The sequence below is a fragment of the Mesoplodon bidens genome (assembly GCF_964165515.1).
Source record: "Mesoplodon bidens genome assembly, contig: HAP1_SCAFFOLD_158, whole genome shotgun sequence".
Taxonomy (NCBI): Eukaryota; Metazoa; Chordata; class Mammalia; order Artiodactyla; family Ziphiidae; genus Mesoplodon; species Mesoplodon bidens.
This window is the reverse complement of record NW_027671699.1, coordinates 888,189-906,150: the sequence shown is the minus strand read 5'-3', so window position 1 is coordinate 906,150 and position 17,962 is coordinate 888,189. Positions and strand designations below refer to the sequence as shown.

The 17,962-nt window shown below is 35.9% G+C and overlaps 1 pseudogene across 1 annotated transcript in view; it reads left to right on the top strand.

Annotated features, from left to right (window-relative positions):
• Positions 1–17,962, top strand: part of LOC308611141 (ubiquitin-like modifier-activating enzyme 1) — a 58,202-nt pseudogene that overhangs the window by 32,470 nt on the left and 7,770 nt on the right. The window contains exons 3-9 of the transcript in view: positions 9,495–9,629; positions 14,291–14,388; positions 14,476–14,622; positions 14,746–14,921; positions 15,041–15,145; positions 15,236–15,316; positions 15,647–15,801. The product of the transcript in view is annotated as a ubiquitin-like modifier-activating enzyme 1 (transcript). The remainder of the gene's footprint in view (positions 1–9,494; positions 9,630–14,290; positions 14,389–14,475; positions 14,623–14,745; positions 14,922–15,040; positions 15,146–15,235; positions 15,317–15,646; positions 15,802–17,962) is intronic.

The following is a 17,962-nucleotide window of genomic DNA, read 5'->3' as shown; positions in this document are numbered from 1 at the left end:
CTAACTGCAAATAGCTCAATTTAATTTCTCTTTATCTCTGAGTAATATTCCATTGTATATATATGCCACACATTCTTTATTCATTCATGTGTCGATTGACACTTAGCTTTTTCCCTGTCCTGGCTATTGTAATTACACCTGTAATGAACTGTGTGGTCCATGACTCTTTTTGAATTATAGTTTTCTTAGGGTATATGCACAGTTGTGGGATTATGCGGTCATATATTAGTTCTAGTTTTAGTTTCTTAATGACCACCATACTGTTCTCTATAGTGACTGTAACAATTTACATTCCCATTAACAGTGCTGGAGGGTTTCCTATTCCCTACACTCTCTCAAGAATGTATAGTATATTGATTTTTTGATGACGGCTCCTCTGACTAGGGTGAGGTGATACCTCATTGTAGATTTGATTTATATTTCTATAATGATTCATGCTCAACATGAAAGGTTGAGCCAACTTTCATGTGTTTTATTGCAATCTGGGTATCATCTTTGGAGAAATGTCTATTTAGGTCTTCTGCCCATTTTTGGATGGTTTGTGTTTTTTGGTTTACAGCTGCATGAGCTGTTGGTAAATTTTGGAGATTAATCCTATTTCAGTTGCTTCATTTGCAAATATTTTCTCCCATTCTGAGGGTTGTCGTTTCGTGTTGTTTATAGTTTCCTTTCCTGTGAAAAATTTTTGTTTCACTATGTCCCATTACTTTAATTTTGTTTTTATTTCCATTTTTCTAGGAAGTGGGTCAAAAAGAATCTTGCTGTTATTTATGTCATAGAGTGTTCTGCCTATGTTTTCCTCTAAGTGTTTGATAGTGTCTCACCTTACATTTAGTCCGTTAATCGATTTGTGTTTATTTTTGTGTATGGCGTTAGGGAGTGTTCTAATTTCATTCTTGTACATGTAGCCATTCAGTTTTCCCAGCACCACTTGTTGAAGAGGATGTCTTATCTCCATTGTATATTCTTCCCTCCTTTATCAAAAATAAGGTGACCATATATCTGTGGGTTTACCCCTGGGCTTTCTACTGTACTCCATTGATCTATATTTCTGTTTTTGTGCCAGTACCATACTGTCTTGATTACTGTAGCTTTTAGTATAGTCTGAAGTCCAGGAGCCCGATTCATCCAGCTCTGTTTTTCTTTCTCAAGATTGTTTTGGCTATTCGGCATGTTTTTTTTTTTTTTTCCATACACACTGTGAATTTTTTTCTTCTAGTTCCCTCGAAAATGCCATTGGTATTTTGATAGGGATTGCATTGACTCTGTAGATTGCGTTATGTCATACAGTCATTTTCACTATGTTGATTCTTCAAACCCAAGAACATGGTATATATCTCCATCTCTTTGTATCCTCCTTCATTTCTTTCATCAGCATCTTATAGGTTTCTGCATACAGGTCTTTTGTCTACCTCGGTATGTTTCTTTCTATTCTATTTGTTGCAATGGTGAATGAGAGTGTTTCCTTAATTTCTCTTTCAGATTTTCCATCATTAGCCTATTGGAATCCCAGAGATTTCTGTGCATTAATTTTTTATTGTGCTACTTTACCAAATTTATCGGTTAGCTCTATTCATCTTCTGGTAGCATCCTTAGGATACTCTATGTGTAGTATCAAGTCATCTGCAAAGAGTGACAGCTTTACTTCTTCTTTTCTGATTTGGATTCCTTTTATTTCCTTTTCTTCTCTGATTGCTGTGTCTGAAACGCCCATATCTATGTGGAGAAAGAGCTGTGAGGGTGGACATCCTTGTCTTGTTCCTGATCTTAATGAAAATACTTTCGGTTTTTCACCATTGAGGATGATGTTTGCTGTGGGTTTGTTATATATGGCCTTTATTATGTTGAGGAAACTCCCCTCTATGCTTACTATGTGGAGGGTTTTTATCACATATTGGGTTTGAATTTTTTTGAAAGTTTCCCTGCATCCATTGAGATGATCATATTGTTTTTCTCCTTCAATTTGTTAATATGAAGTATCACGTTGATTGATTTGCATATATTGAAGAATCCTTGTATTCCTGGAATAAACTCCAATTGATCATGGTGTATTATCCTTTTAATGTGCTGTTGGCTTCTGTTTGCTACCATTTTGTTGAGGATTTTTGCATCTATATTCATCAGTGATATTGGCCTCTAGTTTTCTTTTTTTTATTATATCTTTGCCTGGTTTTGGTATCAGGGTGATTGTGGCACCATATAATTAGTTTTGGAGTCTTCCTCCCTCTGCTATATTTTGGAAGAGATTGTGAAGGACAGTTGTTAAACTCTCCAAGCCAGAATGGACTGGCAGGATATATTTAAAGTGATGAAGGAGAAAAACCTTCCACGAAGATTATTATTTTTTCCTATAAGTGAGATTACACCATTTTTGTTTTTATTTGTCTGATTTACTTCTTAAGTACTTCTTACTTCTTATTTCATCATACTTCTTCTCAACATCTCTTACTATTAGAGATGTTGACTTAACATAGTGCCATTATGGTGCACCCATTTTGTTACAAAAAGGCACCATTTTATTTCTAGTATGCCTGAATATATTTTTATTGTGCCACTTTTTTTTCCTGCCACACAAAATAACTTGCTGGGGCACATTTCCTTTATCCATCTATTCAGGCTAAGTGTGTAGTTATCCTGGTATGACATTTGAGAATGATGGTACAGTGTACATGGTATTCAGGTGTTTTTTAGAGTCGGCATTTTTCCTTCCATTTTATAAATAACCAAAGATTTTCTTCTGGATGATTTGGTAGTTCTAATTTTTGGTTTTATGAGGAACCTCCAAACTCTTTTCTAGAGTGGCTACACCAAACAGCATTCCCAACAAGAGTGTAAGGTGGTTCCCTTTTGTCATGCCTGCTGTCTTCTCTTTTTTGATAATAGCCAATCTAACAGATATGAGGTGATATCCCACTACTGAGGTTTTGCACTTTTCTTATGTATGTTGGATATTAGCCACTTCTAAGGTACGTGTTTGTAAATATTTTATACTATTCTATAGATGGCCTGTTAATTCTGTTGATTGTTTCCTTTATTATGTAGGAATGTTTCAGGTCAATTTCACTTCACTTAACTATTGATTTTGTTGCCTTCTCTACTGCTGTCATAGTCAAGAAATTATTGCCAAGGCCAATCTTGAGAAGTTTGTTCCTTATCTTTACTCAAAGGCTTTGAAACATTTAGGTCTTATCTTTAATACATTTTCCCCAACATTATTGAGATATAATTGACATATAACCTTGGTAATTATAAGGTACACAGCATGATGATTAGACTTACATCTATGTTGTGAAATAATGTGATAATAATGTTAGTTAATACTTCTATCACCTCACATAGTTACCATTTTTGTGTGTGTGCTGTAAGAACATTTAAGATCTCCTTTCCTTGTAACCTTGAAATATGCAATAATGTGTTGGTAACTAAGTCACTATGCTGTAACTTAGATCCCAAGAATCTACATATTTTATACCAGGACATTTGTACTCTTTGACTCTCATCTCCTTATTTTTCCCAAACCCACACCTATTAAATACATATCAACTCTCTGTTTTGATGACCTCTGCTGTTTAGATTTAATAAATAAGTGGGACCACACAGTTTGTCTTTATGTCTCTGATTGTTTCACTAAGCATAATGCCCACAAGTTGATTTCATGTGGTCACAAATTGCAGGATTTTCTTTATATGGCTGTGTAATATCCATTGTGGTAATATATACAGTTCTTAATCCGTTTATTCATTGATAAACAGTTAGTGTCTATGCCTTGCATATTTTGGTAAATATTAATACAGTGAACATGGGAGTTCAAATATCTCAGTAAAGTAACTGATTTCATTTCCTTCAAATATGTATATTCAGAAAAGGAATTGCTAGGTTATACGGTGGTATTATTTTTAGTACTTTGAGGAACATCCTAATTATTTTATGTAGTGGTTGTACTAAGGTATATTCCCGCCAACAGTCTGTAATTTTTCCCAGTTTTCTACATGCTTGACTACACTTTTCTGTCTTTTCTTTTTCATAATAACCACTAGGAAATGTGTGAGTTGACATCTCTTTGTGGTTTTATTTTGCATTTCTCTTACTATTACAGATGTTGAGCAAATGTTCATGTGTCTCTTGGTCATTTGTAGGTCTCCTATGAAGGTAGTATATCTGCTAAGGTGTTCAGCCCACGTTTTAATTAGATTATTCAGCTTTTTTTTTAATTGAATCCTTTTATGTTTGGACATTAGTCTCGTAGCAGGCATGTTGTTGGCAAATCTTTTCTCCCATTCCATAGGAGAATTCTTATGCCTCCTGTTCAATGCCTCTTCACTCTGTTCAAGTTTCTTTTTGTGCAGAGGCTTTTAAATTTGATGTTGTCACACATGTTGAATTTTCCTTTTGTTCCTTCTACTTTTGGTATCATACCCAAAAGAATCATTGCTGAGACAAATGCCTTGGAGATTTTTTTTCTGTTTAATTCTAGGCATGTTTTGATTTCTGTTCATGTTGTGTTAATTTTTGAACCGTCTAAGATGGGTGTTCAATTTAATTCTTTTCTGTGTGGATATCCCGTTTTTCCAACACCACTCAGTGTAAAGTCTATTTTTACTCCATTGTTTATTCTTGTCGTCCTTGTCAAATGTTAGTTGACTGGACATGACTGAGTTTATTTCTGGGCTGTCAGTCCTATTCTATTGGTCTATTGTCTTTTTTATGCTAATTTCACACTATTTTGATTACCATAACTTTGTATAATAGTTTGAAACCCGAAAGTGAGTTGCAACCAGCTTTGTTTATCTTGCTGAAAATTGTTTTGGCTATTATCAGGTTCCTTTGTTGTTTTGTACAATTTTTAGGATTTTTATTCTATTTCTAGGAAAATTGCCATTGAAAATTTATTGGGTTTCAAATGAAACTATAGATGGCTTTAGGTAGCGTGAACATTTGTACAGTATTCATTCTTTCAATTCAGAAACATGGGATAAGTTTCTATTCACTTGTGTCTTCTTCAGTTTTTGTAAATGTCATATTTTTAGGTGTACAGATATTTTTGTCTCCTTGCTTAAATGTAGTCCTAACATTTTATTGTTTTTGGTACTGCCGTAAATGGAAGTGTTTTATTTATTTTTGTGTCAGCTATTTTCTTGTTAGTGTATACACATGCAACTAATTTGGTATTTTTGTTTCACAGCCAACAACATTACTGAATTTGTTTATTAGTTCTAACAATTTCATGCGGTTTTTGGTGGAGACTTTAGGATTTCCTTCATACAGCATATTTTATCTTCCAACAGAGGCATTTTTACTTCTTCCTTTCCACTTATGATCCCTTTCTTTTCTTTTTCTTGCCTAATGCTTCTGGCTAGGTATTCTAATATTATGTTGAATAGGAGTGGTGATAGTGGGCATTTTTTATTTGTTCCTGTCTGAGAGGAAAAGTTTTCAACTCTTCACCATGAATATGATGTTAGCTGTGGGCTTGTTAATATATGACCTTTATTACATTTAAAATGTTTCTTCGCTACACAGTTAGTTGAGAGCTTTAATCAAGAAAGTCTAAAAAATACTTTCAAACATTTCTTCTGCATGCTGTTCCTGTGGTTAATTAAAAGTATTGATTTTAATATGTTAACTACCCTTACATCCTTAGGAGTTATCCCACCTAATCATGTTGATCCTTTTAGTGTGCTATTGAACTTGGTTTGCTAGAATTTTCTTGAGAATTTTTCGACCAATATGTACAAGTATAATGGCCTGTAAGTTCTGCGTTTTTTGTTTGTTTTGTTTTGTGATTCCCTTGTTATATCTTTATCTGGTTTGTTAATCAGATAAATGCTGGTTTTATAAAATGAGTTTGGAAATGTTTCCTCTTTTTTAGTTATTTGGTAGGGTTGGGAAGGCCTGGCAATAAATCTTCATTAAATGTTCAGTAGAATTCATCCATGAAATGATCTGATCCTCGACTTCTCTTTGTTTGGAGAGTGTTGAATACTGAATCAATTTTCTAATTCATCATTTGTATGATCAAGACATACTTTTTTTTTTGTCTTCTTCATGATGGTCTTGCAACATGGTACATTAGAGTTAGTGGAGATTTATGCATTTGTGTGACCGTGTTTTTTAGCTTTCTTTATTATGATTTGTATGCTATGGTGTCAGTCTCAATTTCTCCTCTTTCAATTAAAGTTTTATTTATTAAGTTCTTTTTTTCTCTTCATTAGTCTAGCTAAAGCTTTGTCAATTTTATTATGCTTTACAAATACCAGCTCTTGGATTCAGTTTTTAAATAATTATATGATTATCATTTTATTGATTTCCATTTGAAAATTTCATATTTCTTCCTTTTATTCTTGGAAATTAATTTGTTCCTTTTTCCTAGGCCTTCATGTATAAGGATAAGTCGTTTATTTAAGATCATTCTTTTCTCTTAATAAAAGAAGTTATGAATGCTAAAACTTCACTCCTTAGATTGATTATGATACATCCCCAAAGTTTTGGTATGTTGTCATTTTTGTTTATGTGAAGATAGTTTCAGATTTCCCTTTTGACTTCTTCCTTGACCCATAGATTTTTCCAGTGTGTGCTGTATAATTTTACATATTAGGAATTTTTCACTTTTTCTCTTGTTACTGATTTCTAGCTTCATAACGTTATGATAAAACAGGATGCTCAATGTGGTTTTGATCTTCTTAAATTTGTTAAGGCTTGCTTTATGTACCAAGGCAGTGACTATCAGGGGGAATGTTCCACCAGCACTTAGGAAACATGTGGATTCTGGTTCTGATGAATGGAAGTTCTCTATAAGTTTATTAGGTACCTTCTGTGTCTTTATTAATTTTCTAAGGTAGAAAGTGGGATAATATAGTTCCTTAGTATTATTATTTTTACTGTTGTTTTCTCCTATCAGATCTCTTAATGGTTGATTTAAATATTTGTTTAATCATGCAACATTCAGTACATATATATTTACAATTATTATAACCTCTTGATAAATTGATCCATTATTATTTTATACTGACCTTATTTACTGTGACTGAAAGTCTGTATTACATGAGATTGGGAGAGCCAGTCCTGCTCTTGTTTGGAAAGTGTTTGCACTATCAGTTTGTATTCCCACACCTTTAGCTTATGTGTGTCCTTAAAGTTAAAATGGCTCTTATAGACAGCATATTCCTTTTTTTTTAACACCTATATCGGAGTATAATTGCTTTACAATATTGCATTAGGTTCTGCTGTATATCAAAGTGAATCAGCTATAGATATACATATATTACCTTATCCACTCCCTATTGCATTTTCCTCACACCATCCCTATCTCACCCAGCTAGGTGGTCACAAAGCACTGAACTTATCTCCCTGTGTTATGCAGCTGCTTTCCACTAGCTATCCATTTTACATTTGGTAGTGTACGTACGTCTATATGACTATCTCACTTCGTGCCAGCTTATCCTTGCCCCTGCAAGTGTTATCAAGTCGATTCTCTACATCTGCATCTTTATTCCTCTCCTGCCCCTACGTTCATCAGAACCTTTTTATTTTCTGATTTCGTACATAAGTCTTAGCAAACAGTTTTTTCTTTTTTCTTTCTGATTTACTTCACGAAATATGGCAGACTCTAAGTCCATCCAACTAACCACAAAGAGCTCAAATTCATTTCTATTTATGTCTGAGTAATATTCCATTTTATATATATATATGCCACACATTCTTTATCCATTCTTCTGTCCATGGACACTTAAGTTGCTTCCATGTCCTGGCTATTGTAAATAGACCTGTAATGAACTTTGTGTTCCATGACTCCTTTTGAATTATGGTTTTCTAAGGGTATAAGCACAGTAGTGGGATTGCTGGGTCATATGCTATTTCTAGTAGTAGTTTCTTATGACCTCCATACTTTTCTCCGTAGTGACTGTAACAATTTACATTCCAAACAACAGTGCCAGAAGTTTCCCTTTTCTTCACACCCTCTACAGAATTTATTGTTTGTACCGTTTTTGTTGATGGTCATTCTGACTAATGTGAGGTGATACCTCAGTGTAGATTTGATTTACATTTCTTTAATGATTCATGATATTGGGCAACCTTTCATGTGTTTTATGGCAATCTGTATATCATCCTTGGAGAACTGTATAGTTAGATCTTCTGCTCATTTTTGGATTGTTGTTTGTGTTTTTGGTTTGGAGCTGCATGACCTGTTGGTAAAATTTGGAGATTAATCATTTTTCAGTTGCTTCATTTGCAAATATGTTCTCCTATTCTCAGGGTTGTCTTTTGTTCTTGTTTATGGTTTCCTTTGCTGTGCAGAAGCTTTTAAATTTCACTAGGTCTCATTTGTTTATTTTTGTTTTTACTTCCATTTCTCTAGGAGGTGGGTCAAAAAGAATCTTGCTGTGATTTATGTCATAGAGTGTTCTGCCTAAGTTTTCCTCTAATTGTTTGGTCATGTCTGACTTTACATTTAGGACTTTAATCCATTTGTGTTTATTTTTGTGTATGGTGTTAGTGAGTGTTTTAATTTCATTCTTGGACATGTATCCGTCCAGTTTTCCAAGCACCACTTGTTGAAGAGTATGTCTTGTCTCCATTGTATATGCTTGCCTGTTTTGTCAAAAATAAGATGACTATATGTGAGTGGGTTTATCTCTGGGCTTTCTATACTGTTACATTGATGTATATTTCGGTTTTTCTGTCAGTACCATACTGTGTTGAGGACTGTAACTTTGTAGTATAGTCTGAAGTGCAGGAGCTTGATTCATCCAGATCCGTTTTTCTTTCTCAAGTTTGTTTTCGTTATTCGGTGTCTTTTTATTTCCATACACATTGTGCAATATTTTCTTCTGATTCCCTGGAAAATGTGATTGCTAGTTTGATAGGCATTGCATTGAATCTGTAGATTGATTTGGGTAATATAGTCATTTTTACAATGTTGATTCTTCCAACCCAAGGACATGGCATATCTCTCCATCTGTATCACCTTTCATTTCTTTCATCAGCATCTTATAGTGTTCTGCATACAACTCTTTTCTCTCCCCGGGTATGTTTATTCCTATTCCTTTTGTTGCAATGGTAAATAAGAGTGTTTCATGAGTCAAGAGGAGTTCAAGTTGTCTAAAAGCCTACATGTCATTTGTAGAAAGGATCTAAACTTCAGGTATACCCTGAGGTATGTCTTTGCATCTATGGCCCATGGTGCCATTTAGGGGATGTCTATTCTGGAGGGGACCTATAGAGGTGGTGTTTAGGGACTGAGGGGAGGGATTTGGATGTCTCTTTGGGAGCATATCATTTTGCGCCAGGGCTTAGGAATATTTGGCAGATGGTCATTGGTGGCCATGTTTCGATAGCACATGGTATTTGCAACGTTCTCCAAAGGGAGGTGGATATGGGTAAAATTGGAGATTTCTAATCAAGGCAGGATTTGAGGAATATTGTTTAAGTAAGGGTCCTAGTACAAGTGTTGGGATCTTGCCAGAATGACTTTTGTGACCCAAGTTCCATTATAGGGTCCTCCAAGCATTTGGAGATCTGTGTCAATAAGATTCGATTCATCGGAAATCACTTTTCTCGTAAAGATAGTCTTCAAATCAGGCTAAGAAAGGATACTGGAGATAGTCAACTGGGATCTGGAGAGAAACAGGGTACCATTAGGACTTCATTTTCTATAGTTTTACTACCATTCATGAACATATGGCGCCCTTCTTGTCAGGAATGGAGAAAGAACAGTTGTGCTGCTGGGACACAGAAATTATCATGCAAAATTACATGCATTGGTTATTCATGAGGGAAAGTATAGTCCCAATTTAGAGAGGCTCTATTTAGGACAGATGTACATCTATCATGAAGAGTATGGCCTTTGCTCATTCATGTACATAAACTATGTATAATTTTCCCTAGCGGGTTATAGAGTTGTGAGCCTTGTGTCTAGCGAAGAAGTACATACTTCTGTATATGAGGAAGGGAAAGCCTTCTGGTCCAGTATGTCAGTTACCTGCAAAGTTTCTAAATGAAAAATCCAGCATTGTTCTCTCCCAGCTGTGTGATCACAGGCAATTTCTTTTCAGCATCCATTGGTGGTATGAAGGTGATGATAAGAAGAACAGCAAATACTTACATGATCTTTACAGTGTGGTGAATGTAAGTCTTTATCAGGTGTCATAATACACCAGGTAATTTAATAGTATTCCAGCTACTAATGTTAATTAGGTAGGATGTACTGTGTGTCACACTCTTTTTTATGCCCTTTATTCATATTTAGTCCTTTAAACTCTACCAATGGGGAAAGTTACAATCATTATCCTCATTTTATAGATGGCCCAGAGAAGTGAGGTCCCTGTCTTCAGGTCACACAGCTGATAATCATGGAAAGAATTACTGTAAGGGTCCAACACTTCTCTTGTGCCAACTGCGGGCTGGAACACGAAAGGATCATTGTTTCTTCCTCAGAAAGGACAGCTAATGAGTTATGTCAGAAGATGATAGTGTAAGGCCCTCCAAAAATTCTTTACATTACAAACCTACAAAGTTGTCAGACTCAACTTTTTCAGAACTCTGGAAATTGACAAAGTTTCACAGGAACTAGGGAAGTATTTACGTGTTTAAAAATGACTGAATCTTGGTAAGATCAGCAAGCTCTAGAGACTTAAAATGGTCACAATCCCATCCTCCTTTTTTCCAGCTTAATAATAGTACATATTGAAAGAGTATGCATTCCTTTTGCATCCGAGTAGCCACCAGAAGGAGAAGAACAAAGTGAGAATTCTTTCAGAACCTCATCTCCAAAGATTTATCATTATCTGATGTGACTGAGATGTTCCTTGGAATTCTGCGTTTTCAAGACTGTCTATATTTGACATAATTTGGAGGTCACCCAGTGCAAATGTACTTTAACCTGGGGAGTTGTCAAAATAATTATGGGGGCAGAAAGAAAGTTTTAAGAATTAATGCCAAGAAAGATCCCAAATTTGATGCAAAACATCATTATACAGATTCGCCCAGCTAAACAAACTCAAAGCAGGTTAAACTCAAAGAGATCCATAGCAACACATATCATAAACTACTGAAAGCCAAAAACCAAGAGGGAATTGTGAAAGCACTGTGTAGCAACCCATGACATGTAAGAGATTCTCAATTAAGCCAAAAAAAAAAAAAAACAAGACTACTCATCAGACAACATGCAGGGCAGAAAACACTTCGATACATTCATAGTGCTAAAAGAAAAAAAAAACAAAAACTGTCAACCAAGATTTTTATATGCAGCAAGACCATCTTTTGAAACTGAGGACAGGATTAGGACAATTCCAGATAAGCACAAAACGGAGAAGATTTATTGCTAACTATCTGCCCTACAAGATGAGATAATTCTTGGAGAGTGTCCAAACTAAAATGAAAGACACTTTGATGATAACTCAAATCCAGAGAAAGAAAGAACATCAGTAAAAGTAATTATATAGGTAAATATAGAGGATAATTTAAACGATTTTTTGTGTGTATGATTGTAGTCTGAATAATAGTCCCCCAATATGCCCACATTTTAATCCCCAGGACATGTATGTTATTTTATGCAGAAAACTTTGCATATATGATTATATTAGAGTCTTCAGATGGGAAATTTTCTTGGGTTACCTTGGGTGGATCTAATCAAAATATTTCTTATAAGAGGAATGAAGGAGATGTCGGTGACAGAGGACAAGTTAATGTGATGACAGAAGTAGATAATGAACTGATGTATTTGAAGGTAGTAGAAGGGGTTACTAGACTAGGAATACTAGCAACCACTAAGCAAAAAAAAAAAAAAAAAGGGCAAGAAATACATTCTCCCAGCAGAGCCTCCAGATGGACCCAATCCTGCCAACATATTGACTTTAGCCCAGTAAAATGGATTTGGGACTTGTAACATGTAGTATTTTATGAGAACAATTTGTAAAGTTTTAAACAATTGAATTCCTGAAAATGTGTTAAAGCAACAATAGTAAACAAATGCAGTTACTTTTTTCTCTTACCTGATTTAAAGCATTACTCCACAGGAAAAAAAAATTAATTGGTGCTGATGTAAAAAGTGTATAAAGATGTAATTTATGATAAGAACAACACAAGAAAAAGGATAAACTAGATAAAAGAAAAAATTCATATATTGAAATTAAGTTGGTATTAATGTGAACTAGGTTGTTAGAAACTGTCAGTTTACTTTATAACAACCTAACTCCAGAGCAACAACTAATAAAATGGCTCTAAAATGTATATAGTAAAAGAAATAACAAATAACCATAAAAGTGGTACACTAGAAGATGTCCAATTAAAAAGCAGATTGTCAGTATGGATTTTTTAAAAACATGACCACGTATATGTTGTTAAAGAGACAAATCTTAGTGTGAAACAAATAGATTTTAAGTAAAATGTTGCAAAGATAAGTCTCATGCCAAGAAAACTCGAAAGAGAGTTATAGTGACTATACTAACAACAGACAAAACAGATTTTAAATAAAAAAATGAGACAATGGACAGTATATATTACTGTATTATTATATTAGATTAATAATATATTATTGATAAAAGGGTAAATCTGTTGAAATACACAAGAATTATAAACAAATGCTCACCTAACAAAAAAGTTCCAGATACCTGAATCAAAAACTTACAAAATTTGAGAGAGAGATAAATAGGTTCAACAGCATATCCAAATGAATGACAAAACATATGATCACCAAGGGAAGAGAAGACCTAAACAAAACTATGATATAAACCGAGTGCACTTAACAGACATGTACACAACATTCCTCCCAAGAACAGAAGAATACAATTTCCTTTCACTTGAACTAGGAATGTTCTCCAGGATAGACTTCACGTTAGGCCATAAAACAAGTGTCAATAATTTAAATCACACCAAATTGTTCTCTGACCACAAAGGAAAGAATAATGGGCATCAGTAATAGGAGTAACTTGTGAAAACTTGTAAATATGTGGAAATTAAACAATGCATTCCTAAGTAATAAAAGAGTCAAACAGTGTCCAAGAGATATTAGAAAATACTCTGAAGTGAATGAAAATGTAAACACAACATACCAAAACATGGGATTCGGCAAAAACAGAGCACAGAGGAATATATATATATATATATATATATATATATATATATATATATATGTATGTATGTATGTATGTATGTATGTATGTATGTATGTATGTATGTATATATATATATATATATATATATATATATATATATATATATATATATATATATATAATACATTATATACATTTGTATAGTTTTCTCCATGTCTCTTTTGCAGTTTATTAAATATTTATTAAATATGGGTTTATAGTTTTATGAAATTGGGAAAATTTCTGCCCACATGTTTTTTGAAACTATTACTTTCGGAGCTCACTCCCATATCATTATCTCTTTCCAGAACTCCAATTACATGAGTATTAAGGCACTTGACTTTTTGACTTTCCCCCCACACACACACCTTTTGTATTTTGCATAGTTTCTTCTACTTTGTTAAACTTCCTAATTTTTTCTTGTGTGTTAATTTGTTAATCACATCTGTTATGTAAAATCACAGGTTAAGAACATTAAAACATCTATTATAAATATATTTCACATGTCAAAGAAATTCCCAAGAAAGGGGTGGGCCAAAAGAGTTTTTGAAGAAATAATGGACAAAAAATTTACAAATTTAATGAAAACCAAAACCACAGATGTTGCTGGTAAGTTCCTGGTAAGTGTTGATGGAAGGAAGGTAATTGTGAATGTTAGCGTTTTGGAGTTGTGTTTTGTGTTCCTTTAATATTTTTGAGTCTGTTCTAGAGAAATTATGTAGTTGCCATCTGATCCTTTCAGGCCTTACTTCTTTTTCTCTAGAGTGGCATTTAGGCATAGAATACCTGTGTTGTCTGAAGAAATCAGCATTGTGTTTTCGTTTTTGATTTTGTTTTATGATGTACGATACATTATTTTTATTTCTTAATTGAAGTATAGTTGATTTAAAAATTAGTTACTTTTTGCTTTACAGCAAAGTAACTCAGTTATCTATATATACATTCTTTTTCATATTCTATTCCATGATGGTTTATCTCAGGATACTGAATAGATTTCTGTGTGCTCTACAGTAGGACCCTGTTGTTTACCCATTCTATATATAATAGCTTATATCTGTTAACTCCAAACTCCCACTGTATGGGGGAGGGTGTTAGGTGAGGAAGAAGGTGGGAGGTTTTCATATTCCTCTTTTGATAGTGCTGTTGATCTTGGGAGGGAATGAATTGACAGATAACCCTTCATTCTTTTCATCCCCCAGGTCCCTACACCTTTAGTATCTGTGATACCTCCAATTTCTCTGACTACATCTGTGGAGGCATTGTCAGTCAAGTCAAAGTAACTAAGAGGATAAGCTTTGTGACTATGAGCAGGAGGGTGTGTTGTAGGGTTCCAGGCATCTCCACGTTTTTTACTTTTTTGGTTCTGATATCTTGTTCTTCACAGAAAACCTTGCCTACCTGACAGGCAGAGCCGGACTTTGTGATAACAAATTTTATCAAGTATTCTGGCCCTCCTCAGCCACAAATTGGCTTCCGGGTCCTGCACCAGTTCCGTGCCCAGCATGGCCAGCTCTCTCGGCCTCACAATGAGGTAGATGGGTGGGCAAGCCAACCAGGCCCTTGAACCAAAGCTGCTCTATGCCTTTTCATCTATTTAATTTTTCTCCCTCTCCCTCTCCCCACAGTGGTGTGATTGTTCTTTTACTCCTTCCAGGAGGACGCAACAGAACTGGTGACCCTAGCACAGGCTTGAATTCTCAAGCTCTGCCAGCAGTGTAGCAAAACAGTCTGGATGAAGACCTCATCCAGAAGCCGGCTTATATGGCCCCTGGGGATCTGGCACCCATCAACTCCTTCACTGGTTTTGTGGCTGCCCAGGAGTATATGAAGGTCAGCGTGAGTGGAGACGGACAGTGCTGGGCGTGGGCCAGGTTCCTTTCCTGCCCTGCTGCTTGCTTTCCAGCTCTGATTAACCAGCGATCACATTCTCTTTCTAACCGACTCCTCAGGGCTGCTCTGGAAAGTTTATGCCTGTTATACAGTAGCTGTACTTTGATGCCATTGAGTGTCTCCCTGTGGAAAAAGAGGCCTTTACAGAGGACACGTGCCTTCCAGTATGTGATTTGGGCCCATGGAGAAGACATTATTGTGGATCTTTTTAACGTGGCTTTTCCCTAACCCTCTCTTCCCTTCACATGACTCAGTGCCAGAACCATTATGATGGGCAGGTGGCTGTATTTGGCTCTGACCTGCAAGAGAAGCTGGGTAAGCAGAGATACATCTTGGTGAGAGAACCTTGTGGTCAAAAGCTACCTTTAGGTCCCCTAGCCTCTGGCCACCTCTTCTGGAGTCTCCTCGTGGTGTACAAGGGATGGTGTTGGCTTGTACCCTCATCTCATCCCTCTTCCATTTTCTTCACACCAGGTCCTTTATATCCTGGTCTTGTGCCTCTTTCCTTAGAGGACCATGGATATTTATGGCACTGTGACTTAAATATGCAGTCATAGATCCTCTTACACTCTCTTGCCATCTGCAGGGGTAGTGAGGACTGAGGAGTGGTTTTGTTACCCAGTGACCCTAACCATCTTGTGTCTCTCTTCTTGGCCACCTCCCAGGTGGGTGCAGGGGCCGTTGGCTGTGAGCTACTCAAGACCTTTGCCATGACTGGGCTAGGCTGTGGGAGGGTGTGGCAATCACCATTACAGACATGGACACCATAGTAAAATCCAATCTGAATCGACAGTTTCTGTTCCGACCTTGTGATATCAAGGTGAGTGGAATGGATATGGTATGTGGTTCAGCTTTGTTTTTCACTTTTCTCCTGTCTTTTTCTGGTTATCTGTCTTATTGCCTTTGGACTTTTTTTTTTTTTTTTTTTTTTTTTTGGTACACGGGCCTCACACTGTTGTGGCCTCTGCCATTGTGGAGCGCAGGCTCGGGACCTTCAGGTCCAGCGGCCATGGATCATGGGCACAGACGCACCATGGAATGTGGGATCTTCCTGGACAAGGGCACGAACCCATGTCCCCGAAACGGCAGGTGGACTCTCAACCACTGCACCACCAGGGAAGCCCACCTTAGGACTTTTTGTTTGTCTCTTTCCTTCAGTTCTTACCTTATTTCTTTTCTCTACCACTCACTCTTTCTTCCAGGAGATATTTATTGAAAACTTATTACATCTTTCATTTGTGTGTTTAAACCTGTCCCCAGCCATCTTTTTTTTTTCTTTGGTTTTTGGTTACAGCTAATGTGGAACTCTGGAAGCTAGATTATAGAGGGATCTATCTGGGGCGTCTCTGTAAAGTTCAGTGTTATTTTGCCTGCCCAGTGTTTATCTTTCCTTTCATTTTATCATGCAAATACTAGGTACTACTTAAGTAGTTAGAATATATAAGATAGCAAATGAAAGGTTTCTGCTTTTGTCTAGTGAGAAGACATAGTAAATGAGAGATTCTCTAATGCAGTGGAGGTTGGCAGCACTCTTTCCTCAAGTCCAAAAGATCACAACTCTTTTAAGAATACTAAGACATTATGTCCTTTTTATCCTCATTTTATCAGGTGAAAGGGTAATTTTCCACTCTGTTCTAGGAGGCTGTCCATAACCCCAAAACACAGTATTTTCCAAATGACCAGACCAATTCATGATGATACAGAACTGTGCATTAACTAAAGAGCCATTCAAAATACAGAGAAAGACAGTGGGTATTGATGTGGATCAGTATTTTACCTTTCAACTAAACTTTAAAGAAATATCGCTTGTCAAGTTTTGATATATATATAATTTTAAATATCAACAGTCATCTGAAAATGTTATTGATTTTTTTTCTGTGAGGCTGGATATCCCTGACATCTTTCAAGCAAAACATGTAATACATTAAAGTCAGTAAATAACGAAAATTCAGCTATCTTCTAAGACATTATATAAGTAAAATTTGTAAAACTGTAAATACAGATTGACTCCTGTCATTAACGCTTTGTATTGGAGTTTCTTTCATAGTGTTTGTAGTATATAATGGAATTATTCCATATTTATTAATTAATTAATTAATTAATTTTTGGCTGTGTTGGGGCTTCCTTTCTATGTGAGGTCTTTCTCTAGTTGTGATAAGCGGGGACCATGCTTCATCGCAGTGTGCAGGCCTCTCACTAGTGCAGCCTGTCTTTTTGTGGAGCACAGGTTCCAGACGTGCAGGCTCAGTAGTTGTGGCTCTGGCCTAGTTGCTCCGTTGCATGTGGGATCTTCCAAGACCAGAGCTCAAAAACATTTCCTCTGCATTAGCTGGGAGATTCTAAACCACTGTGCCACCAGGGAAGCCCCTCCAATTTTAAATGGAGTAATAATATTTTAAAATGTTCTCAGATTAAATATCAAACGTAGGAAATCCTGATAGCTGTGCATCAGATAAAAAAGAAACCACAAACTTTGTTTTAACTTCATTTTGGACAACTGCTAGAGCAAATAATAAATACAATAACACTGTATGTGGTTAGAACATAACAAGTTGAAACATACTGTGTAGGGGCAAGAATGAAAATCAAGATATAGAACTGGAAGTGCCATGAGAGGGTGGTTTGCAGTGTGGTAAAGGAAATCCACATTGGAAAGGTGGTATAACCGCAGAGAATTAAAGATGGTATACGAGAACAGGAAGAAATCTCAGGGAAGAGTATGCCAGGTGAAGTTAACAGTGTGAGCAAAACCCTGAGTTTTGAATATGGCTGCTATGTTTAAGGAGTAGAGACAGAGATAGATCATGGTAAGAGAGAAGGTTGTCAAAGGAATAGGGACCAGCTCATTTCACCCTTAGTGAAAGTGGGAATCAATAGAGGGCTTTGAGGAGAGGAATGTGATCTGACTTGGACTTTCAGAGGATCCTTTTTGTTTTTGTAAGTTCAGAGGACCTTGGTTTTCTTTGCGTGAATGCACTCCA